Source organism: Carassius auratus, unplaced genomic scaffold, assembly GCF_003368295.1.
Source record: "Carassius auratus strain Wakin unplaced genomic scaffold, ASM336829v1 scaf_tig00012919, whole genome shotgun sequence".
NCBI lineage: Eukaryota > Metazoa > Chordata > Actinopteri > Cypriniformes > Cyprinidae > Carassius > Carassius auratus.
This window is the reverse complement of record NW_020524345.1, coordinates 77395-99065: the sequence shown is the minus strand read 5'-3', so window position 1 is coordinate 99065 and position 21671 is coordinate 77395. Positions and strand designations below refer to the sequence as shown.

Here is a 21671-nt window from a genome sequence, read left to right as displayed (position 1 = left end):
CCAAATTAAAAGAAAATGTCCTATGGTTTCACCTCACCCACTGCAATGCATTGGAATCCTCTTTCTTTCTTGCATGTTTTATTCTGATTCTTGCGGAGTCAACAGATCAGACTCTTGACCCTTATTTGTTATGCACTGCTTAGCTAGAAGATTATACATAGGAAAGCCCAATAGACTATATGAGAGGAAGAGAGAGGAGGAGAGAGAGCTTGACCTAATCAGAAAATGGAGACCCTCTTTTACATATGTTCTACATAAGACTGACAGAAATATTCAACAGCTGTTCACCTTTTCACCTCCCTGAGAACTCTGTCCATGTCCAGAAAGGTAAGAAAAACATCATCAAAGTAGTCCATGTGACATCAGAGGGTCAGTTATAATTATTTGAAGCATCGAAAATACATTTTGGTCCAAAAATAGCAAAAACTACGACTTTATTCAGCATTGTCTTCTCTTCCGGGTCTGTTGTGAGAGAGTTCAAAACAAAGCAGCTTGTGATATCCGGTTCGCGAACAAACCCATTCGATGTAACCAGATCTTTTTGAACCAGTTCACCAAATCGAACTGAATCGTTTTAAACTCCAATAAGCATTAATCCACAAATGACTTAAGCTGTTAACTTTTTTAAAGTGGCTCTCTCACAACAGACACGTGAAAACCATGATGCTCCGACTTTTAAAAAAACTCGCTCCTTGCTCCAGTCAAAATCAAACCGCTCCACTCACATACTCTGTTCGGGTGTATGTGGCACTCAAAAAAAGCCCAGGTTAGACCAGCGCGTGAATGAAACATTTAAAAGCACATGAAGTTAATGAGAGAGTAACTATATATAAATGTAATTAATTATTATTATTATTATTATTATTATTATTAGTATTATTAACTCTACCGCTGAGTTAATACTGCTATGAATATATGTGGTGTTGTACAGTTTATGACGGAGGCACCGGAACTGCAGTGGATAGAATGTGTTCTGTACCACAATACTATGATATTTCTTCAAAAGCAGATCGTGGAGACATTTTTATCAACCACGATCAAAAATCATCATATCGCACACCCCTTAATTTGGCTGAGTTACAACTATTTGAAAATCTGGAATATGAGGGTGCAAAAAAAATCAAAATATTAAGAAAATCACCTTTGTTGTCCAAATGAAAGTTGTCCAAATGAAGTTCTTAGCAATGCATATTACTAAGAAAAAATAAATGTATTAGTTTGTAATTTTTTTATTTACAAAATATCTTCATGGAACATGCTCTTTAATTAATATTTTCATGATTTTTAGCATAAAATAAAAATCAATAATTTTGACCCATACAATGTATTTTTGGCTATTGCTACAAATATACACCCAGTGGCTTAAGACTGGTTTTGTGGTCCAGGGTCACATAACAATAAACATGCCAGACCTAGTCATTTGACTACTTCAGACAACAAAGCTTCACGCAGCCACACAAATTTGAACCTGCGTCACCACATCTCCAGCAAACCCATAACCCATGCACCAACAGCTGCACCGCAGCTCCAGCAAGACTCCACACCTGTTCATATCCAGTGATATTGAATTTTGTTAATTTCTCTGTTTGTTTGATGAAACACCACTTGACTCCATTAAGCTGTGAGACCTCACTGCTGTTAGCATGATTGTATGTGATTAGCTGTTCAGGCAGACCCTTACAAAGGCGGAATGTGCTCCTCTTAGCTACAGAGGATGAGAGAGAGAACGAGATGAAGAACACAGACAGAAGTACCTGGAGCATAATTAAATATTAAGTCAGCTCTTTGATTTACGCAGAGCCAGAAGCCAGAGATTACCCTGTGCTCTCAATGTACAGCTGATCTAAATCCCAGTGCTGGGGGACTGGAGTTTGATATTCTGATCTTGTCTTAAAAGGACAGACATTCAGATGAAGGGACATGCACTCACACTTACAGCATAGAGGAGAAAACGGAGATCTACCTTGATCAAAGAAGGCAGATATCAAATGAGCTGTCTAGTCTGTTAGTAAATGAAATGTTAGTCCAGAGTTAGTAAATGAAGTTGTAAACTAATCTTAGACAGGACCGATCATAAAATCTAGTACTTCTGCCATGCTTTTTCACATGGCATAGAAGTCATAGATACTTTGAAACTATAGATCTGCAAACTACTTAAAACTACTTACTATTTAAAATAGTTAAACTACAATGAAGCTACCCTTTTAAAAAAAATTCCAAACTGCATGTGGTTTGTGAGTTGATGCAAGTCCAATAAATAAATCCTACAAATTTTAAATGAAGATAAATATACAGTACAGACCAAAAGTTTGGACACACCTTCTCATTCAAAGAGTTTTCTTTATTTTCATGACGATGAAAATTGTAGGGTCACACTGAAGGCATCAAGGGCTATTTGACCAAGAAGGAAAGTGATGGGGTGCTGCGCCAGATGACCTGGCCTCCAAAGTCACCACAGTCAATATAATTCCATATATAATTCCACATGTTAATTCATAGTTTTGATGCCTTCAGTGTGAATCTAGAATTTTCATAGTCATGAAAATAAAGAAAAGTATTTGAATAAGAAGGTGTGTCCCAACTTTTGGTCTGTACTGTATTACGAAATAAATATGATTTAAATTTGAAATAAAAGAACGTTTTTTTCAGAAATTGTATTTGTTTTCCTTAGTTTATTGAAAAACAATCCAAGATAGTGGCGTGTGCACACGCAGCGGCTTCTCTCTCTTCTGTCATAACAGTGTTTTCGTGTTTTTTGTCTTGTGAGTCGCAGTGTTTTTGTATGTCTTCATCGTGTCTACCTTTCTTTAAGAGTGCATAAAGTCATGACTTTCTGCTTCATGTCGGCAGAACCACAATTTTAGAGTTAAACTCAGGAGCTGCGGGATCTCAGTCTGCTCCGGAGGCCTAGACCATCAACAACCCCGACTACTGCATCTTGCCCACTGCGGAGGCACCACAAGCAGCGTGAGAGGAAGCAGAAGAGGGGTAAGCATGGAGGCATCCGGGCTAGACTAACAGCTAACCCACACAAGCCAGCTATCCCCACCATAGTACTGGCTAATGTATGCTCTTTGGACAATAAACTGGACTACTACGCCCAACTGAGAGGACTGTAAGAGACTTTTGTGTTTTTGTGTTCACAGAAACATGGCTGAGCAACAGCATACCAGACTGTGCTTTTCTTCTCGATCAGCTGACATGCTATCAACTGGACAGAGTTCTCGTCGAGGGAGGTAAGACCCACAGTGGCAGGCTTTGTGTTTACATCAGTGGTGCATGGTGCAGCAATCCTGTTGGGGTCTGCAAACACTGCTCACCCCTGGTGGAGTTTATGATTATTAAGTGCCGGTCATTCTATCTACTGAGGGAATATACAGCCAAACTGCTCGTTGCTATATACATCCCTCCCAGCTCCACTAATGAACTGTACCAGCACATCAGTGAGCAGCAGACAGCCCACCCTGATGGCATTTCTCATCTTAGAAGGGGATTTCAATTATGCAGCCTTAAAGATTGTGTTCCCAAAATTACACCAACACATAGACTTTCCAACATGGGGAAACAACACTCTGTACTTTAGTTACACCACCCAGAGAGGAGCTTACAAGGCCCCTCGCCAAACCAGTTTACAAACAAATACAAGTGTGGCTGGAAGGGTCGTCAGAGGTTTTGGCACCACTGACTGTAATATGTTTAAGCAGGCTGCCACATACAATAACACCACAGACCTCCAAGAGTACTCAGTGACTGTCACTGCCTACATCACCAAGTGTATTGATGTAACAGTCACAAAGACCATCACTGTCCAGGCCAACCAGAAGCCTCGGATGACAGGGGAGGTCTGAAATTTGTGGAATGCTGACTTCAGAGATTGAGATGAGGTGGGCCTGAAGAAAACTAGGGCCTACCTATCCCGAAGCATCAGAGAGGCTAAGAGACAGTACTCCAGGAGGATAGCCCATCAATTCAGTGACCACAGAGACACTCTGAGCCTGAGGCAGGGGATACAAACTATTATGGACAATCCCCCACCGCGGACATGTGACATCACCATCTCCCTTCTGAATGCCACCTTCTCTCGCTTTGAGGAACAAAACAGCACCACTGCACAGAAGACTCCTCCTGCTCCTGGTGACAAGGTGACGATTCTGTCCTAGGACAGCATGAGGAGATCCCTCAGCAGGATCAACTCATGCAAAACTCCGGGTCCTGACAACATTCCTGGGCATGTACTGAGAGACTGTGCAGTGGACTTGACTGATGTCTTCACAGACATTTTCAATATCTCACTAAGTCAGACTGTTGTCCCCACATGCTTCAAAGCTACCACCATTATTCCAGTCCCAATCAGCAGTCTCCATCTTGCTTTAATGACTACCATCCAGTTGCACTTACTCCTATTCTCACAAAATGCTTTGAGCAGCTAGACATGCACCACATCAAGTCCAGATCCCTTCGATTTTGCATATCGGTCTAACGGCTCTACCGATGACATCATCGCCACTGTCCTCCACTCAACACGCACACATCTTCACAAAAAAAATACACATACATCAGAATGCTGTTCATAGACTTCAGTTCAGCATTCAACCCAATCATCCCTCAACAGCACATTCACAAACTGGTCCAGCTGGGGCTCAACACTTCGCTGTGCAAATGGCTGTTGGACTTTCTGACTGAAAGACCTCAGGCAGTACGGGTCGGGCCGGGTGGTGCAGTGACAACAATCTCTCTCTGAATGTGGAGAAGACCAAGGAGTTTGTAGTTGACTACAGGAGAGTGCACACTCAAAATGCTCCTCTGTCTTTCAATGGTACAATTGTGAAGAGAGTGATCATAGAGGAGACTGCTGAGTTTCTGAACTAGGACCAGCAGACTGAAGGACAGCTTTATTCATCATTCATGAACACCCCCCCCCCCCTGCTCCAGGCACCATTGAACTCTGAACCCCCCCCCCCCCCCCTACAGATCCCACATCCCCAGGTCCTTCCACTCCACCCTCCCAATAACAAACTGTGACTTGCACCAGACATTTTGTGCAGCACTGGTACTTCATTAAGCAGTGAACTGACCTCATTCAACTACCTCTTCCATCAGTTTAAATAAAGAACTGCACTCTGAGCTGTTTATCACTTTAATCAGACTGAATAAGCTCTCTTGCACTACAATCATTTTATCTGCACAGTTTGTTTAATTCACTGGTTTGCTTTATTATATATATTTTAAACATGCACTTATTTCTATAGGTGTATTTTATATTTAATCTGTATCTATCTGTATTTTTATGCTCTACTGTTAGTGTTATCTGTATGCACCAAGGGCCTGAGAGTAACACAATTTAAATTATCTGTGTGTACTTGCTGTACATGTGGAATAATTGACAATAAAGTAGACTTTGATTTTGATATTAAACACAGGTGCAAGGACTGAATCTGTCAAACACCTGTTGATCAGATTTATTTAAATTAAGTCTGAACAAAGTAATTCACTAAGGTCATTCAGATGTAACAAATGATTTACTGTTTTGAATGAACAGAATGAACAAACAGATTTATAAGAGATGATGAGGACAAAGTTTGTTGATTATAGCCTTGAGGTGTGGTTGCATTTACTGTTGTTCTGCAAATTTTGTGTGATGAGGTGCACATAAATCCCAGTGTATCTTCTCAGCGCTGGCATAAATCTGTCACAGGTAAAGCAGTTTCCATACTGTATATAGCCCAGGGTCAGTGTGCTCTCAATTCCTGAGAACATTACGTCAAAGGTGAGTCACCTTTAAGACACTGAACTCAAACCTCTGGAAACCTGAACTCAGACCTGCTTAATGTCATGTATGCAAGTAGGACATGCTCCTGGATCACAAGCCATTGTCGTTACTGAAACAACCACCAACTATTGCTCTATGACTTTTGGAGTAAGGTGAAAACCTGGAACAACATTTTTTCCATTCCAAAATGCTCTCAGACCTTGTATTCCTGCTCATTTTTGGTGACATAATGCTGCATAGACCGTTGGGAGAAAGACCACACCCATGGAGCCCCGACAAGGTGGAAATTAAAAATAGTGCACCCTCTGGTCTTGTGAGCTTCTCAATTGACAGGAATGTTGTTGCAGGCCCTGAATCACATTGTACCTTCTCCTGAAAGCTCCTTGTGTAACCTTTTTCAACACACTGTGATTGCCTCCATCACACTTTATTCAACATCCTCCTCTGAACTCTTATCTAATTCCCCTGACTGCAGTTTCCCTTCTAGAAGCATTGTTTCTATAAAAATGTCAAAATTAAAATTCACTTCCACAAAACTATGTCTGAACTCTGAATAGCATAATGGCATACTACTATTTTCCATTGCTTAATATGGTAGAAACAGTAAGAGACTAGTTTTAATCCATTACTGATACCAAATTACACAACACAAGTTGCAGTTAGCAACATGTTCCATTACATTACACATTTTGATTACATTTAGATTACTACTTTTAACCTAACTTGTCTATCACAATAATTAAAATAGGGTATCCTGTACCATATTGATATAATTTGATTTATTGTAATTGACAACATGAATTGCATTAAAATATTACATTATGTCAAGGTTTCCTAAACTGGGGTCCGTAAAGTAACTGTAATCTAAAAGTAAAGAAATCTAATTACTTAATCCAGATTACATGCAATCAGTTACTAGCCAGATCTGATAGTATATCTTCCTTCACCAATACAATCATAGACTCTTATATACTTATATAATTATGTAGCAGGACATTTTATATTACTATTATTAAAAGCAACTGTAGTGCACAGTGAATCCCACATACTAATTAAAACGGCCAATCACAAAAATTGGCTGTACAAACCTAAAATATACTTTTTAATGATATTTGAGGATAAGAAAAAACAATTATAGTGTTTGTCAAATTTTATTGCTGATTTGATACATGTCATTTCAAGGTGAATTTGGCAATTAGTTTTTGAGATTTATTCAAATAGATAGCAATAGGGTGTGCATGCCCGAAGTATGCAATGTTGCAAATATGCCCGTGAGTAAACTGACTTTTCTTGAAAGGGATTTTTGATATAAAGTCAACAAAAATAGAATGCTAGAAATGAGAGGAATTTCAAGGAATTAGAAGAGGAACTCTTACAAAGACCTTAGGAAGTTAATGCAGGAGAGTACAGCAAGTGAAATTTACTGACACTTGAAGCCTGTGAAGTGGGAGATGATGCAAGCATGGCCCCGGGCTGTGCCAGAGAGGCGGAGCTACTGACAGAAGAGAATGACATGTGTGAAAGACGAGAGTGCTCTTGACAGAGTCGAGCTGACACACTGCCAGTGGGTCTGATGTCACATCACGTTGACATTTTGAAGACACACAATGTGTGTGAGATATTTTTCAGTCAGAAAATATAATAAATATTAAGCACAACTGTTTTCAACATTGATGACAATAAATGTTTCTTAAGCACCAAATAAGCATACTAGGATGATTTCTGAAGGATCATGTGACACTGAAGACTGCAGTAACGGTGCTAAAAATTCAGCTTTGCTTTGACAGGAATAAATTACATTTTAAAATACATAAAAATAGAAATATGTTGTTTTAAAAGTTTGTTTTGTGATTCAGATCATACAAATGAAGCACTGGTGACCATAAGAGATTTCTTTAAAAAACATTGCTATATAGTAATATAATCTGAAAAAATCTAGAAGAACTAGGCAAACCTCACTAATTTACTAGTAACTAACAGAGAGGTTTGAATGTTGGGCATTTAGCTCTTTCTCTGTAATCAACAAACAACCAAATACACAACCATGCAAGCCAACATACACACACTGGATAAAGACATTAAAATGGCACGGCTAAACATGGGCATATTAAAGCATGCACTCCGGGGGGAAACGAAGACCTTGTTTTAATGACCACATTAACCCTAGTCATTAAGCTTGTCTACGGTTAAACACACACAAAACGCATACACACATACACACATACACACACCCTCCCCATTTAACCTAAACACTGATGGCTTCTTAAAATGACAAATGAGTCCAGATTATCAAGTCAAGGGACCATGGCAATGATAACATTCCATGTCTGATCCCAAACACACATGTACATGCACGCCAGCATCCTCAAATTCATTTGCACTCATTACATCAATAACTACTTCAGAATACAAGTAAACAAGGGAGTCTGGGACACGGATAGCTGCCAAATAAAGATTCTCAATTCAGACTGACAAAGCTGCTGTCCTTTGCCAAGCGAACAGTAAGTACTCATAGGGATTGTGACATTTTGTTGCCGTTAGGCTAAGACGGATGGCTAAAATTAAGAGACGAAAAATCCACGTCCATGTGCCACCGGGATGAGAATCTGAACACAAGTCATTGCAATGCCAAATGGGTAGAGATCGTTTGCATAACACAGGCAGAAATTGCCAGGGAAATGCAGATAATGCAAGTCATTTCAATCAAATTCCTTTTAGGAAAACATTTGGTGAGGTAAATTACATTTATGGGGAAATTTGCAACATTAATAAGTTGTTTTGGAGAAGCTCGTAATACATCAAATAAGACATTCAAAAGCAGCTTATTAAACAACACAAATCACTATCGTCAGTGTAACTTAAAGGGGTCATATGATGTGATTTCAAGTTTTCCTTTCTCTTTGCAATGTTACAAGCTTTTTGTGAATAGCTAAGATCTTTAAAGTTGCAAAAACTAAATCTCAAACCCAAAAAGATATTCTATTTTAAAGTTAAGTCTTGTCTACTCCCTCCTAAAATGCCTTGTTTAACCCTTTGAGCAGTTTGGTCCCACATATGGGATTTTTATTTCTGTGCCCCTGGTAGTACAGTCCCCCATATGGGATTTACTGTAGGACGTTCGGTGACGTCACTGTGCACAATTCAAACTGTGCTTTCATACTTTAGCTGGTGCAAAGCCATAGAGAGACAGGCACTGCCCTTGCATATTATCACAACTATGCAGTGTTCTTATTCAAATAAGGCAAATTTTAGGTTTCAGACATTTGAATACACATAAGTACTAGTAAAACAATACATTTAGGGTTTGTAAAATAAACACATATGTCTATGGAAGCAACATTAATAATCCACATAGTGCAAGTAACTGTAAAGTTCACTCTATTCTTCTCACATTTCACTGGCCACATAATATTTCTATTTCCTGAGAAATTGATAAATTCACCTGCTGTAAATCCAACTGACAGGACTCTCTGAACTGTAGCGTGAACAAACATGGTGGCGCCCATCTCACATTATAGATCACACTCAAGATAATTTAGAAAGATTTTAAACAAGAGAAAACACACTCATTTACACATATTTGTGAATCGGAATATCTGATTGTTCATGACATGGTATGCAAGTTTGTCAATATTTCAAATAAAAAAGGAAAAACGAAATAAAAGCAATCCATCTGTCATACAGTGTTATTTTGGCCACGTTGTGTCACATGACAAGAATGACGCATCTCCATGGAAACAGAAAAGGGAAACGTTATAAAATAATGCTTAAAAAAAAAAAAACCTCGAGAATATTTTAAACTCACCACTGAAAAGATACAATATACCTCCACATGTCTACGTCACTGTGTGGGAAGATTTGCATAAAAACGCCCACATGTTCACACAAAGAAAGAAGGCACTTTAACTTTTATTCTTGCTGTAGTGTAGTTACTGCCGCCACCATGTCGTGGAGATGCTATGAGTTTGGTTACGAAAGCAAAAATACTTTGTTTGACCTTCCAAATGAGGACACAACTAGAAATCAGTGGTTAAGTTGTATTTACAACACTGTTCCAGAACAGTTCAACCCCAATATTCTCGTGTGTGCAATGCATTTTACTGAGGACTGTTTCCATAACCTGGGAGTGTAGCCTACAATGCTGGCTGTTCTGACTCACGGCTTGTAAGTTTTCATATTTAAAGAATTTGCCACTGATGATTCAAACGTAAGTTTTGAGCAGTGTGGAGTAGCGTTTATTGTTTTCTCATTTCTCAGATCTCAAATGCAGACATGGTTTCATGTTTACATGGCACTGTGCAATGCAATGCGTAAAAAGATAGTATTATTCATTATAACCCATAATTATGTCCCTACTAGATCCAACAAATACCTAACCACAGATTGGGTGCCACTTTTTTGATGGGAAAATCAATAATAGGACAATCAATGATAGAAAAAGCAACAGACAAATGCATCAATCAATCTCTTTGCTATCAAATATAATATAATTATTTGTTAACACTTTTACAATGTTATGTTTCAATGAGTTTATGTATTACTGGTATGATAATCTAACAATAAACACATTTTTTAAACATGATTTAATCATTTATGTTAATTTAAAAATATACTATTGTCCATTTTTAACAGGGGGGCGACCAATATGTGTTTTTCAGGGCTGATGCCGACTTTGATTATACAGATCAAGTAGAGCGATAAACTATCATTTTAATCAATGAACATGTATGGTGTAAAAATGAAAATGAATGTCAAAATAAAGAATAACAAGGGCTCTGGAAAAACTTTCATGATTTGCTTTTAAATAATTTTATGGGAAAATCGATTTTAGAAATGACCTATATCGATAAACATAAACATGTTTAATATCGATTAGACTGATATTTGGTCAACCCCTAATTTTTTTTATTCATGTTCATTTAAAATATATAAACTCATTTTGATTTATACAGCTGCAAATACTAAAACATGTTGGTATATTTAGAAATTGAAATTAATTTTGTTAAATAAATACTAAAAGTTTTTTTTTTTTTTTTATTATAGAATTAATAATTAGTACAATATTCATCATTCACAATATGGTTTACATTTGCCGTTCGCAATAAAGAGAAGCTAGTAGCTATTAGTTATAATTGAACCAAATTCACATTTGTGCCTGGGTCTAGCAGTTCACTAGAATAAGTTCTTATTACTCGAACTTATTACTTACTTATTACTATTATTCACTCGAAGTTCTTATGTACAGGATTGGCCTGGTTTGAGCGTCCAGGGGGGGAACAAGCAGTTGAGTCGACTGTCAAGGCAATTCATGAAAACGAAGGAAAAAGTGCAACCTCAACAAGGCAGCAAAAAATACACACAGCTCTACAGAAATTCTCTACACCTACAATGATTTCTGCTGAGGGTAAGTATGTGTCATTTTAAAGGGAAGCCCTTCAGCAATTAAACCTGATGAATGTAATTGAAAGAGTTATCACGTTCCACTGACAGTTACTGAACGAGACAAAAAGTCCAACCACTCTCATTCTGTCTGTGATCAAAGTCATTTCCTCAATCAGACAACTCAATCAGTGCTTTTCATTGCTCACTTGCGCTGCTTCTTTCTCTTACTATAAGCTTTGACGTTTCCTCTTAGTGAATTTGAAAGGCCTCCCCCCTATTATGCTTTGATAAAGTTCAACAATGCTACCTCATACATCAGGGAGATAAACACCACCGCAACGCAGCACAAGTAAACAACAACAGAGAATATAATGCTCAGCAAACAGAACAAACAGATGCAAGACCTGAAATGCAGCTCCTGTTTGGCACAAGTAAAGTCGCGGTTGCTATGGTGCTGGGTAGAATGGGCCGGTGTGTGAGTTAGGAGATGATTAGTTTGGGATACAGGGGGTAGAAGTGTTATATTAACAGAGAAACACGCACACAATCCTGTGGGCATGAACGAGCACAGTACAAAAACAGAGAGAAGCAAAAGTACCCAGGTATCGACATAAATGAAGACACACGTACACCTGGGGCTAACCAGACTCCGTGGCTCATGTTGTAAACCAGTGTCTGCTTCTCAGCAGACACGTGGCCTGATGCCCATAGCTCAGGGCGCACAGGCCCGGCTCAGTGTTCCCAATCAGGATTTAGGCATCTGAGTACGCGGCCTTCACATCTTGGTGAAATAGAGCCAATCCTCTTTCCCTTCCCTCAATCTGTTCATTTTAATTACTCCTCCTCCTTCAGGGCAAGACTTCTCATTACAACTCCCCTCATTTCCCTTCATTTTCAGATCACAAAAAAAAGACACAATTAATTCATTTCATTAAGGAAAATAAAGCTATTGCCAACACTGGAGACCTGATGTAGGGATACAGCCAAGCAATAGGAAAGAAAGCCCCAACTGAGACTATTTTATAGAGAAGTGAAAGGATAAACAGTGGAATTAAAGGTTAGACTTCATCCTTAATGTTCTGAACTAGTCAGTTCCAAATCTGTAACATGCCAAAAATGGCTCTTTCCAACCATATGCTTGGTATTCTGGTGTTTTCCACTAAATGACGCTAATCAAGGACTGATAGGAAACTGGAACTACTTAGAGAAATCTTGAGGGGCTCTTTTGCTTTTAAATCCCTGAAGTTTGAAAGTTGTATTTGATTATTCTATTAAACAATTGGTGGAGTAATCCTCTTAAAGTGAAACCAAACAGCTGATGGCGTCTGCTTATATAAATATTCATTTGCATGATTAAAGTTAAGTGAAAGAATGGATTATGTAATTTGGTGGAAAAAGGAATCAAAGCATGTATTTTTGTAATGTGTGTTGAGTAAGATGAGGTGACTCTTCACCTTATGTCAGAAAACTAACTAAAGAGCTATTAGGAGTTATATTAATTAGCAAAGTCTTTGATTCTTGTCTATTCATCCATGCTTCTGTTCATGCATGCATCTATCTATCTATCTATCTATCTATCTATCTATCTATCTATCTATCTATCTATCTATCTATCTATCTATCTATCTATCTATCTATCTATCTATCTATCTATCTATCTATCTATCTATCTATCTATCTATCTATTTATCTATCTATCTATCTATCTATCTATCCATCTGTCCACTCATTTAGAGATTAGCTTCTTTGTTAAACAAACAAAGCCTCATTTCTTCTTTTAAACATTAAGAAAAACATTTTAATAATTTATCTTCAGAAAATGTATAAACAAGCTCCTACAACTGTAGGCAGTTCTGAGTGGCAATAAACATTCTAATTTAATTATTAAATTAAATTTATGCATTTAACAAGCGACTTAAAGTGCAATCAAGCTATCAATAATGTGTTCCCGGGGAATCGAACCCCCAACCTTACGCTTGATAGTGCAATGCCCTACCAATTGAGCTACAGAAACATATGTTGATCTAGTATATTTATCTGATGTCTTTGACTTTTGTAAACTAAAAGTTTACCAAGGAAAATCAGGTCATTCTCCTGTGAAAAACACTGACATATTTAGACAGAAGAGTTTCTTAGTTCTTCCATTTATTCAACTCTTGAATTTACTCCTGCTTCTCGGGTACATATGGAGAGACAGAGTTCACCACATAAAACGGCAGAATGACATGCTTGCACCCCCAAAGCAACATGAGGTGAGGCCAAAGAGCATGGTTAAGTAGGCAATTGGTAATCCCTGAACCAAATACATCTCATTCCTTCACAAACACACACACACACACACACACACACACACACACACAGTATGTGTGAGAACAGTCAAGCAATTCTAAGCACATGCTAACTCGCAAAGGGCTGAGCTGTAAAATGAGATTACATTCACAATGCCTCACAGAGGAAATAAGCTAATACTGAGTCAGAGATGTGGGAATGTAATAATATTTATGTGTGAAGTGTAAATCATGTTTTATGCCAGTGTGGGTATATGCATATTTTTCACCTTTCTGTTTGGCCAGCAGGCTTACAGAACGGCTTGGCTTCTGAAGAACACCAGTAGGTGGATGTCTTGATCGCTGACGCTGAATGAATGTTCTAGGATCTGCAGGACCTCAATTCTGTGTCGTACAAGTTTAGAATCATTGCCACAAAAGGGTTGTAACCATGCCAACATGTTCTCTGATGATACCATATTCCCCTTGAAAAAAATTAATATTAGCTTATATAAAATCAGGAAATAAAAATGTATGTACAGATATATTACAGATCATACATAGCATTTTTTTCCCCCAAAGATTTTTACAAAACAAAATAAAATCACTTGTTAGGGATTGAGGGTATTGAGTTGATGGTAAATATATCTATAAAGTTACAAATAATTTCTAATAAATGCTGTTCTTTTGATCAAAAATCATCATCAAAAAATAAAAGATAAAAAAATAAAAACTATCACGGTTTTCTAAAACCTATTATGCATCACAACATAATAAATATTAGTAATAATAAATGCTTCTTTAGCACCAAATCATCATTTTTTTCTTTCTATTTTTTCTTATTTAATTGTTTTCTATTTTTATTTTGAGACAACAATATAACGTTTTTTTAAAGAAAATCCACAAAGTAAATCACAAATTAGGTCATTTACAAAATGTAACATAAAAACTGTCCAAATTGTGAATGCATTTGATTATTTACTCAGAAATAGTGCTCAAATATATAATTTTAAATGCATCTTCTTAATTGTAATTTTATAATGTTACTTTGTTCCACAATGTTTAAAATGATAAAATTTGGCTCTAAAAAAATCTGATTGGATAAGTCTTGTGTGAAGCACCAATAAAAAGGTGTTATATGGACATCTGATCGTATATCAATTTAAGATTGTTTGGCTAACAAACCATTTTCACATGTCAAAACAATTGCTTACTGTAGTCATTACTGTTAGCTTTCTTTTATCGAGCTAATACTGCTTCTGCTTTATGCTGTGCCAAACAATTCCATTTAATAGCAGAAACATCCCTGTAATTCATACCCAACATATAATTTATTCTTTACTGTTTTACACTAAAGCATACCTCATATGACTGTATACTACAAACTTATCCCTTTGTGTGAGGTCAAACGTACAATACTATGTTTCAATAATAGCAAAAGGGGAACACTGCACCAAAGGAAACACCAGCTCTGAACATTAGTGTGCACTGCTGCAACATTACCTTCCAGCACCTTCAAGGGGTCTGCGTAATCTTTCAACGTGTCCTTGTCACCGCTGAAAACAAACACACACACATACACACAGCTTGAGTTTGGATTCAGTGTCTTGAGGCTTTTAAGTGGCTTTATGGCTGCAAACTTTGTGTGTGTGTGTGTGTACACTGAAGGTTGCGATTTTCACACTGAGCAATCTTAATGCTCTTCTGCTGATGTTTTAGCTGCAGGGCTCCTCCCTTCTCCCCTGGCCTTGTCTGTCTCCCTCCATTAAAGGTGTTTGTGTTATGCTTTTATGCATGAGGCTGCACCGCCTAATTATGTTTCTATTAATAATTGCTTTGTATTTTTACACCAACATTTTCTTATTCCATTCCTACTGCTGCAGTGAACACTTTGTCAGTCTGTTATTAAATAATCTGTGGTCTCTTCAGAGGCATCTTCTTCTCCATGATGTCAACAAATGCTCTATTTTGCAGTTTCCTTCAGTGCTGTAGTTGTATGTTAGACTTCACCTTCTCTCTTTGGTTAAGAGGTTAATATAACATGAGCGATGCTTCGTTGGGAATGACACATTTCTGTTGTGTTGCTTCCAAAACATTCATGTTTCAACATCTTTTGTAGAATATATAATATTATTTACTTCAGCTGGATTCCCACAACTGTATCAAATCACAGTCAGCGGATGTGCTGTATAAAACAATAAGTGATTTATTTTCAGACTTTAATTAGCAGAGCCCTTAGTTGGGACACATTTTTCTGCTTCGCCCTTGTTGTAATCTGCACAGCAGCCCGTTTTATTGCTACAGCATCATTAAAATGTTCATGTAGTGTTAAATTCAAAGAATTGCTCTGGTACTCCTGTTATAATAAGTTTAGAGGGTTTGTTTTTAATTCCAACATGAATTAGTTCTCCTTCAATCATCTAAAATATTACATTCTGATTGTAATGCTATTACAACAATCATACATAGATTACAAAGACATCAATGACTTTTCTATTATACTAATACTAAAAATATTCCACATACAGAACTACCATACCATTCAAATGTTTGGGGGTCAGTAAAACTTTTTTTTTTTTTAAATATATAATTAAATGTAAAACAATTATTTTACATTTATTTTAAATTAATGCTGTTTTAACTTTATGCTCATCAAATAATCCATAAAAAAAGTATCACCTTTTCCACAATGTTATTAAGCAAGGTTTTCAACACTGATGATAGTTACAAAATAGTTATTAAGACTGAAAACTGGATTAATGGCTGCTGAAAATTCTGCTTTGCCATCACAGGAATAAAATGCATTTAAAATATATCAAAATATAAGAAAACAGTTATTTGAAATTGTAATAGTATTGCATTGCACAATATTACTGTTTTTACTGTAATTCTGATCAAATAAAGGCAGCCTTGGGGAGCATAAAAGACTATAAAATAAAAGTTCTTAAAATCAGAAATAAAAAAAGCCACTGACACAGTGAGTTGTATAAACGGCTGACACAGAATGGTGACGCGAAAAAAAAAAAAAAATGTTATGCTGTGGCGCCCGGGGAGCAGTAGGGGATTCAGTGCCTTGCTCAAGGGCACCTAAAATGTGTTATTGCTGGCCCGATATTCGAACCAACAACCACAGGGTTAGGAGTCAAACTCTCTAACCAATAGGCATTTTCTAAATATTTTAGCAGCATTTAAGCATATGTAACCCCTCTCTCCCGGGTCCTCTCTGACGCTCCGAGTAACTCGCTCTGAGTGGGGCTAGAACCCGGGTCTTCGGCATGGGAGGCGGACGCACTAACAAGGAGGCTAAATGAGATCGGGGAATGAGGTTTACCTGCACAGTACTATTCGCTGGCCTCCGTTACACATCATCAATATTATGACGCAGTCTGCAAAAACTTAAAACCTTCCTTTAAAATTCACTAAAGGCAACCGCACACACATATATACTCCAGTTGTCCTTGAAGGAACACTGTGTTTCTAAAGGATTATTTATACATGAAACATAACCATAATCTTTTACTCCCCAGATATAAACATCAATCATGAGCAGCTTTGTAGACCACAGATTCCACCTACTTTTAAAAAAAGATTTCCAAAAAAAAAAAAAAAACAGGTCGTAAGAAAGCCGAGAATGCAGTTTGATGAAATAAACTTTGCAAGATAGTTTGACAATTCCCTGTGCCCAAAATATTACTTTGATAATTAATAATTTGCCCACCTCTGCAAACCAGTAATTAGCAGCAGAAGACAGGAACACGCTTTAGTTTTAAGCAATTACCTAGAATATGAATCACTCCAGCAGAGAGAAAAGGGGGAGCCTGCCTTTGAATAAAAACAAACTGTAATCAATTTTAATTTTTCTGACCATCGTTTTCTCTGATTGAGGAGAACTTCCCTAATCCTGCTTGATTATGGATTGAGCAGAAATGTCTGATCAGCACAGACTCACGAAGCAGGATGACTAATCAGGAGGTGCAGAAAGATGGGGTCCCACTCTTTGATGGTCTTGGAGATTTACTTAAAAAAAAAAAAAGAAGAAGAAGAAGAAGAAAAGAAAAAGTAAAATCTTCCCGAAGAATTTCGCTGGAGCGGCCTATTCAGCTTATCCAAAAAAATTATTATACAAATAAGTGATGAAAAGTAGGGATGTGTCAATAATAAACTGATCAGTTTGAATCTGATAAGATGGTAATTATTTAATGGTTGACAACGGATGGAAAATACAAATTTATATACTATATAATATAACTTAGATATACATTTTAGCCTATATTAAATGTAAAAAGTTTTCATTTTATAATGCTTTGTTTCACAATGTTTAAAATACAAACATTTTTAAATGCATAATAGTTCATTTTGAATAGTTCATCCAAAATAATATTACAAGTACATACTATGGTTCCATTCAAATACTAGTAGTCACTGTCTAAAAAACATTCAAATAAAAAAAACTAAAGACATGTTGGCCATAAAGGCTAGAGGTGAATTTAGGCAATATAAAAATGCTAAAATTAAGAATGGGCTTATATGTCACAAAATTATGGTGACTTGAGATGTATGATATTGACATTGATACCGTATTTTTCGGACTATAAGTCGCATCAGTCCAAAAATACGTCATTACGAGGAAAAAACATATATAAGTCGCACTGGACTATAAGTCGCATTTATTTAGAAACAAGAAACAAGAGAAAACATTACCATCTACAGCCGCGAGAGGGCGCTCTATGCTACTCAGTGTCAGGCTACAGGATCACTGAGCAGCATAGAGCGCCCTCTTGTGGCTGGAGACGATAATGTTTCCTCTTGGTTCATGTCAAATTAATTTTGATAAATAAGTCGCACCTGACTTAAGTCGCAGGACCAGCCAAACTATGACAAAAAAGTGCAACTTAAAGTCCGGAAAATATGGTATATGATATTGAGATTTTAAAAATCAGCTTTTCATTTGTGTATGGTTTGTTAGGATAATACAATATTTGGCCGAGATATAACTATTTGAAATCTTGAATCTGAGGGAGTAAAAAATCTAAATATTGAGAAAATCTCCTTTAAAGTTGTCCAAAAGTCCTTAGCAATGCATATTACTAATAAAAACTATTAAAGGCTATTAAAGTGAAATAACTGAACATAAATATAGGAGCCTGAAAAAAATCCTAATTTTAGACGAAAATTTCAGATGGCATTTTTTGCATCTGAACTCTTCATATTTTTTTATATATTTATGGTAGGAAATGCACATAATATATTTATGGAAAATGATCTTTACTTAATATTCTAATGATTTTTGGCATAAAAGAAAACTTTTTTTTTTGACCCATGCAATGTTTTGTTATCTATTGCTATTAATATACCCATGTGACTTAAGGTTTTGTGGTCCAGGGTCATATAAATGATAAATGATCCAAAACTGGCTGATATAGTCATCCTCCATAATGCTACTGACCCTTTCAAGGGAACTTCGAACTGCGTCCTCTAGGAGCGCTATGGGGAGCACCTTGTCGTGACTCATGTCTGAAGCATACATTGAAAAAACACCAACGAGTTGGACGGCGACGGCCGCTGACGTCACTACCGGTGCAACTATAAACAGGCATCAAGAGAACACGTCATTCTCTTCATTCGTCTTCACTGACTGTTCTGTTTGAAGCGTGCATCTCAAAGAACCGGTAAGAGGGATCTTTCTCTGTCTATCATGGTGACTACTAGCAAGCATTTAGACAATGTGTGCATCTGTGTCGGTGTTATTTGACACCCAATGACACACGCGATCTTTGCGTCATTTGTTTGGGTGAAGAGCACGCACGCGATGTCTTTGAGGAGGCAATCTGCGTGCATTGTGAGTGTTTTTTCAATAAAAAAGCTCAGCTCTCGTTGGTCTCTTTTTTGAGAAAAAGGAAAAAAAGGCGTCCATCTGCTTCCCGCGGTTCAGGACCAGCAACTACTTAGGCATGGTGGAGAATGAACTTGTGAGAATTTCAGGTGGATATGTCTGAATGTTTAGACAGGGACTTTCCCTTTCACGCTCGTAATGGCGGCGGACGAGGGAGAGAGCCTCGGGATGATGATGTTATATCTTTAACACTTTCTGATACTGAGGTGTGTGCTCTACTGAGTTTTTACCCAGGAAAAGAAGGAGATATTTGAGGATGGTGAAGAAACTGAGGCTGAGCCTTCTCAATCCTCCTGCCCTGCGTATGTAGAGCTGTTGGAGGTTATGGATCGCGCCATGGCAAAGTTGGACTTGCCATGAAAGTGCGCTAACAGGTGACACGTGAGGCTGCCTTAATGAGCATTATCTTTCTGAACATAGCCCTCCACCTCAGGTGAGCCTTCCATTTCTGCCTGTTCTCCATACAGAGATCGAAAAGAAATAGGCCATTTTCTTCTCACATCCATCGGTTTCGGCATAAGAGTTGTGCCGACATCAAGGTGATGTGCGAAAGTGGCTATGAGAGGATGCCCCCTGTAGATATATTTATACGGGGGAGACGTCCTCTCTTAATCTCCCTTTGCTGGTGGTTATGTGTCTACTAATAAACTCTGTGAGTTTCCTTTACAGTGTTCAGTTACAGTGTTTACTAAACACTCGTCAGCACCAGTCATCTGGCTTCATGTTCCGGTATTAGGCGGCTGAGATCACAGGATTCTGCGGGATCCTCCTTGATCATCAGGCCTGGCACAGCACTGCAGGGAATTCCATGTATGTCCGGCCAGGTCACCCTGAGGGGTGCTTAGTTGTGCTGTCGCATACAGAGGGAAGTGGAGGTGGCAGTTACAGAAGTCTTCTTGTATATGCTGCCTCAGGTGATGCTCCCCTCATCAGAAGTTTGTAAAATTTGAGCTGGCCTCTCCCATGCGGTTCAGCCCCTCTACGATGCTTAGGAGCCTTTAGGTACACACGCTGAGCTCTGTGTACTTTCTGAAAACCAAATGGTAGTTAGAGTGGACGTGAATACTTTGCACACTTTCTAAAATCCATGTAAGTGGTGAGTGTGCATGCAAGACTGCACACTTTCTGTAATCCTGTACGTTAAGGGTTACACACTCCACCTTGTGCCCTTTCTTGAGATGATTAGACCTTGGTTCCTCGGGCTCCATTCAGCCAGTGTGTATTTGTTTATACACTTCAAGCATCGCTTCCCTCAACATGAGGGGCTATTTGGGCGATTCTCGTGGTATTTTAGCGGCGCTTCCCTTTTCCAATAATGTTCGCCTATGAGTGCGTTACCCTTAAATCGGAGTTATCCTCTCATGAGACAGTTCTCTGTTTTTTCCCCAGAGTGTTCCAGCATTATTTCCAGAGATCGAGTTGATGACTCTCAAACATACTGTTTTGAGATGCACCATTCCATCTATGAGCTGCTTTATCAGAGTGCCATGAGAGCTTAGAACAGTATTTGAAAATCCATGCTGTGGTAAGTTCCCAAAATCCTACATGGTGAGGGCTTCGCACGGTTGCTTCGTACCCTTTCTTGAGTTGGTAAAAGCCCCATTCATCTTGGGTGCCACTCCACCTATGTATCCTCGGATACCTATCTAAACAGGGTGTTGCTACTAGGGATCTGTTTAGACAGCTCCTTCAGCAAGCTTATGCAATAGCAAGCGGTAGCCCTTGTGTGACAAGCAAGACTTAGTATAAAATGCTAGGTTCCTAGCCGTATCCCTTTAAAGGAATCTTTCCTGATTCCAAGCCTTCAGCTCTACCCCGGGGCGAGGTACTAACGATTAAGTTGGGTATGTATCTTAGGCTTTTGTCCGTAATTGGTACGGTCACAGACAGCAATCACAGACGTCCCAAGGGCATCTTCCATGGAAATGGCAGAGTTGGTACTTAGTGATCACCATGATTCTGGCCTGCGCTCCCCTCAGCATGGCGGTGTGGGTAGACTGTTCCCTATAGCGCTCCCTAGAGGACGCAGTTTGAAGTTCCCTCGCACCGGTAATGATGTCAGAGGCTGTCGCCGGCCAACTCGTTGGTGTTTTTTCAATATATGCTTTAGGCACTGGTCAAGACGAGGTGTTCCCCATTGCATTCCCTAGAGGACGCAGTGTCTCATTCCCTACTAAGGGAACCATGGTTACATTCGTAACCTGAGATGTTTTTCTCACATGAAGATCTAAACAAAAATCCTCTGAGAAATATTTGGCTGCATAGCTGCTAGATTCAATACTTAACACCTGCTGAATGTGACACCAAGTTAAATTATTAATCACAGTAACAGTTTGTCCACACCTCTGAGCTCTTAAAA

The 21671-nt window shown here is 38.2% G+C and overlaps 1 pseudogene; it reads right to left on the bottom strand.

The window, feature by feature from the left end:
- Positions 1-14823: 14823 nt before the first annotated feature.
- The window catches only part of LOC113073814 (neuroblastoma-amplified sequence-like), an 82022-nt pseudogene continuing 75174 nt past the window's right edge, over positions 14824-21671 (bottom strand).